Genomic DNA, 6,857 nt, shown 5'->3' on the forward strand with positions numbered 1-6,857 from the left:
TCAAAGTTCGGTGGGTTATAGAAACACGAAAATACCCAGCATGCTTCCCTCGAAAGCGGCAAATGGCGGGGTAAAAACGGTCATACACGTTAAAACCCTCTCGTGCAAAAAACATGAGTGTACGTGTGAGTTTCAGCCCATGATCGCAGAAGAAGACGTATTAGTTAAGACGAAGGTGAAGGTGGGTCATGTGAGCATTTGCTTTTCTTAATGGCACATGCCCAACTTGAGAGATCGTGTTATCCCTTGTAAAAAACCTGGCGACATCTGAGAAGCTGAACCGAACCAGTCCATGGTAAGGCCTAAAAAAAAATAGGTGTGGTTACGGTAACCCGACCTACCCTATTTTTAGGGGCCGACCCTATAACTTTTTATTACATTTGTCAAAAAAAACCACAAGAAAACGAGTGCAGAAAATGCAATGAAAGCGAAATCGCCCGAGTCGCACACTTATTTCCCTGTCAAGTAGGTTTAATTTGTACACATTACAAAAAAAAGTTTAAAAAAAAAAGTGATTGCCTACCTTCCTACCCTATTTTTTTTTGGCTATGTTACCGTAACCACACCTATTTTTTTTTTGGCCTAAGAAATGTATCTTCAACTACACACCTGTTGCAGTCCGCTCAGGTGTGAACACAAGTGTATTGCACAATGTCACGATCAACCTCGTTTACTTGACGCGCCAAAACATGATGTCAATGCAAAAGACCGCGTGATTTGAGACTAGATTCTGGGTTGTTTTCGGGGTTGGGTGGCATGTATTAATAGATTGTTCTTGCTGCGACAGTGCAAACAAACCCGAGAAGAAAATAGAAATAGAAGACCTACTTATTTCATAAGTGGCGTTTGTGAATAGTTTTTTTCTACATTTTTTTTATATCCTTCAGCACATGACTTGCTTTATTCATTTGAAGGGTACTCAAAAACTAATGTCAAAACTCTCTCTCTCTCTTTCTGTTAAAAGCTATTTGTATTGCTTATGTCACAACACTGAATCTCTCTCTCTCTCTCTCTCTCTCTCTCTCTCTCTCTCTCTCTCTCTCTCTCTCTCTCTCTCTCTCTCTCTCTCTCTCTCTCTCTCTCTCTCTCTCTCTCTCTCTCTCTCTCTCTCTCTCTCTCTCTCTAAAATCATAACTGTAACTGCATCACATCTTAATCATCATTTTATTAATCTATGAACCACGTTATAGCTAGTGTTTTTGTTAGTTTTAACCTGATTACAAATTCTTAGTTAATTAGTTATTCGTTTGGCTGTTTAAAACATGGTAAGAAATATATATATATATATATGCAATGTATAATGCATGTCATGTATGTCTAAAAGGGACAGGTTGGCCCAGATGGATTGATTAACGAGTTTTATAAGAATGGTATTGATATACTCTTGCCTTTTTTGACCACATTTTTTAATCATTTATTTGACAACGGTTTGTTTCCCGATGAATGGTCACACTCGATTTTGCACCCAATTCATAAGAAAGGAGATATTGATTCACCGGATAATTATAGAGGTGTTTCGTTGTTGAATGTATGCAGCAAATTATATAGTTTTATTTTGAATAAACGTATTTCTGATTGGATAGAAGAGAACGAAGTTGTTGGGGAGGAGCAAGCTGGTTTTCGCCAAGATCACTCTACAGTAGACCACATATTTACACTGTTTGGAATTGTACAGAAACAGTTGTTGAGACATAGAAAACTGTATGCAGCCTTTATAGATTTTCGGAAAGCGTTTGACTCTGTTCACAGGGAGAAACTATGGAAAGTACTGGATCAGAATGGCATGTGTGGAAAGATTGTTTTAGCCCTTAAAAGTATGTATACGACAGTGAAAACGTGTGTTCGAGCAGGAGGTGAACTTTCAGATGTATTCATATGTCCAGTCGGCCTAAAACAGGGTGAAAACTGCTCACCGATTTTGTTCTCATTGTTTATTAACGAATTAACCAAAGACATTATGGCAAATGGAAGACACGGTATTCAATTGTCACCGGATTTAGTCGAATTATTGATTTTGTTGTTTGCTGATGATGTGGTTTTAATCTCTGATAGTGTCATCGGTTTGCAAAACCAGCTAAATGTTTTATTGACCACCTCAAAGAAGCTTGAGGTAGTCGTAAATATGGCTAAATCGAACATAGTTGTGTTTAGAAACGGTGGCCATTTGGCATTACGAGAAAAATGGTTCTTTGGTGATAGTGAAGTGAAAGTTGTAAACATGTATAAATATTTAGGAGTCTATTTGTCCACAAGAATATCTTTTTCCCACACTCTAAACGACCTTGCCGATCGCGCGAGAAAGGGAGTATCAGCTATCCTCAAACTTCTATGGAGTATTGGGGAATATTCTCCTGATACTTTTTTTTAAACTGTTTGACAGTCAAATACAGCCGATCTTGACGTACGGTTCGGAGGTCTGGGGACTCTCTGCTGATCAACAAATTGTTGAAAGAGTACATGTGTCTGCCATTAAAAGGTTTGTCGGTGTCCATTCGAAGTCACCAAGGCATATAGTTTACGGTGAAACAGGACGTTATCCTCTGTTTGTGGTAACGCACATAAAGTGTATGAAGTTTTGGCTTCGATTAACTCGGATGGATGGCAACAGGTTACTCAGGTACCCTAAGAAAGTGTATAATATGTTATTGTCTATACAAAGGCAAAATTACACGACATGGGCTTGTAACGTTCGTAATGTTTTGTACAAGTATGGATTTGGTGAGGTCTGGGGACTCTCTGCTGATCAACAAAATATTGAAATAGTACATGTGTCTGCCATTAAAAGGTTTGTCGGTGTCCATTCGAAGTCACCAAGGCATATAGTTTACGGTGAAACAGGACGTTATTCTTTGTTTGTGGTAACACGCACATAAAGTGTATGCAGTTTTGGCTTCGATTAACTCGGATGGATGGCAACAGATAGGCCTACCCGAAGAAAGTGTATAATATGTTATTGTCTATACAAAGTCAAAATTACACGACATGGGCTTGTAAAGTTCGTAATGTTTTGTATAAGTATGGATTAGGTAAAGTGTGGGAAGCACAAGGTGTTGGTGATATTTCTACGTTTGTAAGAGAATTTCGCCAAAGACTTGTCGATTGCTTTAGACAGGATTGGCATAGTTCCCTTGAATCACACGTGTTTTATAATGTGTATTCGTTATTTAAAGCTGTGGTCTATGTATGACTTTCCGGGGCTACGAGGTTGAAAAATAAGGATAAAATCATGTACAGAATTCTGTACAGCAAACGCTACCCGAAACCCCACCTATACGGCGTGTATGACCTTGAGAGCTTCAGTCAACGCTTGAATTTTGCAGGGATAACATCCGGTTTGCTCTCTCAAGACTGATCATATTTTTATCTTCAAGAGAGATCAAGGGGAAAAAAATAAACGCCCCGGCGAAAATTCGAACTCTCGACCTCGAGACTTCGTGTCGCATGTCTAAACCACTAGGCTACTGCGCCAATCGAGAAAAAGAAGGAAAAACATTGATATGAATTCATGTTATGTTATTCTTGAAGCAGCATGATTTATATCTCTATCCGCCCATTGTTCAGAAGTGAATACATGTATAACTATTTCTTAGATGTCTGTTTTCAACTGCACAGAGCTTTGGAGAGATTCAATTACTGTTCATGTCATTTTTCTTGCATGTTGTAAATAGCTATAGAGATATCGCAGCTATTTGCATGACGCGAATGTCGTGTAGCATGACGGTGTAAACATGTCCTGCGATTCCGTGAAACATGTTTGCAAATAAAGGCAAATTTTAATGGCAATTTTTACGTTTTTGCAACGCATGAATAGTAATTCAAGCGTAGAAAGATATAAAATTGTCTCTTTTTTTTATCTTTGACAACACTGGTGGAGTGGCCCAGCGGTTAAGACATCGGCCCCGACATTTCGAGGCTCCGATGCCTTGAGTTCGAATCCCTGCCAAGTCGTTTATTTTTTCTGCTCGATTCTTCTCGACAAATATGCTCAGCTCTGAGAGAGCAAACCGGATGTTACCACTGCAAAATTCAAGCGTTGACTGAAGCTCTCAAGGTCATACACGCCGTATAGGTGGGGTTTCGGGTAGCGTTTGCTGTACAGAATTCTGTACATGATTGTATCCCTATTTTTCAACCTCGTAGCCTCGGAAAGTCATAAATAGACCACAGCTTTAAGCAGTCCTTGTGTATGAGTAGTTATTTGTATCAAATATGAAATGTTCATTTGATGAGAATGTTTGCACGCTTCAGATTTGGCATGTCACCCTTAAATAACCACTATTTACAGTATAAACCCAATGTGAATAACGTAGACAGACTTTGCCCTTTGTGCTCAGATGATACACTTGAGACGGAAGTTCATTTTTTACTTGTTTGTCCCGCATATAATGAGATCAGAGTTGAATTAATAGCCTCAAAGTATTATCGGAACCCATCCATGTTTAGAATGTGCCAATTACTATCCTCTACAAATGGCCAAGTGGTAAGACAGTTAGCAACGTATATTTACAAAGCTATACGATTTCGCACTGATTCTCTGGAAAATGCACAGTTGCAAGATGCAGGTCCATAAGGTTGCTTCTTTTAAACATTGTTCGCTTGTATTATGTGTCACCAGTCTTGTTATGGGCCGGAGGCCTAACAAATAAAATTTCCGACTTCCGACTTCCGACTTCTTTCTCTCTCTCTCTCTCTCTCTCTCTCTCTCTATATATATATATATATATATATATATATATATATATATATATATATATATATATATATATATATATATATACATGTATCTCTCTCTCTCTCTCTCTCTCTCTCTCTCTAAAATCATAACTGTAACTGCATCACATCTTAATCATCATTTGATTAATCTATGAACCACGTTATAGCTAGTGTTTTTGTTAGTTTTAACCTGATTACAAATTCTTAGTTAATTAGTTATTCGTTTGGCTGTTTAAAACATGTTATATATATATATATGTCATGTATAATGTCATGTATGTCTAAAAGGGACAGGTTGGAAGATTAGGCATTGCCTAAAACCTTTATCCCTTTGTATTAAAGTTTTGAATCTGAATCTCTCTCTCTCTCTCTCTTTCTCTTTCTCTCTCTCTCTCTCTCTCTCTCTCTCTCTCTCTCTCTCTCTCTCTCTCTCTCTCTCTCTCTCTCTCTCTCTCTCTCTCTCTCTCCCTCCCAAACAAGCTGTGTCTGTGTATGGGACCCTGTGTTTACCTTCTTTTATTTTGTAAAGTGTGTGTGTGTGTGTGTGCTGACATGTGTAAGCGTGTGTCCGTGTGTGTGTGTCCATGCGTGTTTATGTGTGCGTGTGTGCTGACATTGTGTATGTGTGTGTGTGTGTGTATGTGTGTGTGTGTGTGCTGGTGTGTGTGTGTCTGTGTACTGTATGTATGTGTGTGTGTACATTGTCAGACAGCAACCCGGTTACCCCCTGGGGGGCATTAACTGTTCATGTCCACCCGTATTGTGCAAAGTGTCGCCACCCGATAGGGCCTACAGAGACTGTCATAATCTGTGTAGGGGAAGGGAGGGCAAGTCGACCCCTCTAACGAATGCAGCTTATACCTCTCGTCTTTTTTAAAAAAAAATTGTTTTTGTTGTAAAACCTGGTGTGTTCTCCAGTTCGTGTTAGCGTTGTGTGGAATATGAACGATCCAACTGGCACGGTTTTTTAAATAAGATATATATAACAACACAACACAAATCTCTAGCCTACCTCTCTGAGATGCGTTTGAAGACAGACTGTTAAAAGAGAATAAATGTATGTACATAATTATGATAGAATATTGATGTACGAATTGAAGAAATGTATAAGAACACAGGAATGTATGTATGACAAAGAACAAATGTTTATTTTTGAATGTTTTATGTAGGCCTATGTTTTATTACGGACACAAAAGCTCAGCAATGCAATTTCTCTTTTAGAGATTAATAAAGTTATTGTATTGTATTGTATTGTATTGTAAAAAATCCTGAAGCATGGACGACTTGCCCTCCATGGAGGGCAACTCGTCTATGGGGGGCGGGTAATTCGTCCAGGTGGAAAAGGTTGTTCATATTACCCAATAGCATCACCTCGACATATGAAATTGACTGAAGTAACTTTTCTGTGTCAGTTTTGTTAATCGGAAGTGAGAATGACGTCATAATGAGTCGTCAGAAGTCGATCGACGTCTTGGCTATGCAGGGAGGGTGAGTATTTGAAGGGATAGATGTTCAAACATCTATACTTATTAGTTGCTCTGGTTCAAAGCGAAGCAAATGGGAAAATATATTTACAAATTGGACTTGTAATTGATTTGTGTCGCCCATTTCAGGTTGCGTGAACGTGAAATAGTTTAATAGGCCTACTACTAGAGGGGGGGGGGGGGGGGGGGACGAATTACCCGATCATGGTACTCGCTGAACATTGCTATTTACCATTGTTCCTGGGATAGCCTGAGATCTATAACTTTCGACTAGTTGTTATGAAAGCCAAAGCTTTTTTGCAGATCTGGTGCATTTTACGAATCAGCGGCTCCCATGCACTGACTGTGGTTTTTTTTTCGTGCAACAATTTTAGAGTGGAAACCATCAAAATTGACAAAGACTTACCGCTTTGCTGGGCCCGTTTTTTTCGACATTTTTTTTTCTTCAACTGATTCAGGTTGGGTAACTCTGGCTTATGAAATCGATGATAATCACCCCTGCAGTGTCATGTTCTCAAAATCGAGGGGGGACGACATACCCGAGGAGGTCGACTTGCCCTCCCTTCCCCTACAATTTACCTTAGTGTAAAGGTGTGTTTTTCTGCAGTGAAAGAAACTGGGCCAGATACGGTCACCGGCCTACTTCCTTGCTATGCAAAC

This window comes from Littorina saxatilis, linkage group LG9 (assembly GCF_037325665.1).
Source record: "Littorina saxatilis isolate snail1 linkage group LG9, US_GU_Lsax_2.0, whole genome shotgun sequence".
Taxonomy (NCBI): domain Eukaryota; kingdom Metazoa; phylum Mollusca; class Gastropoda; order Littorinimorpha; family Littorinidae; genus Littorina; species Littorina saxatilis.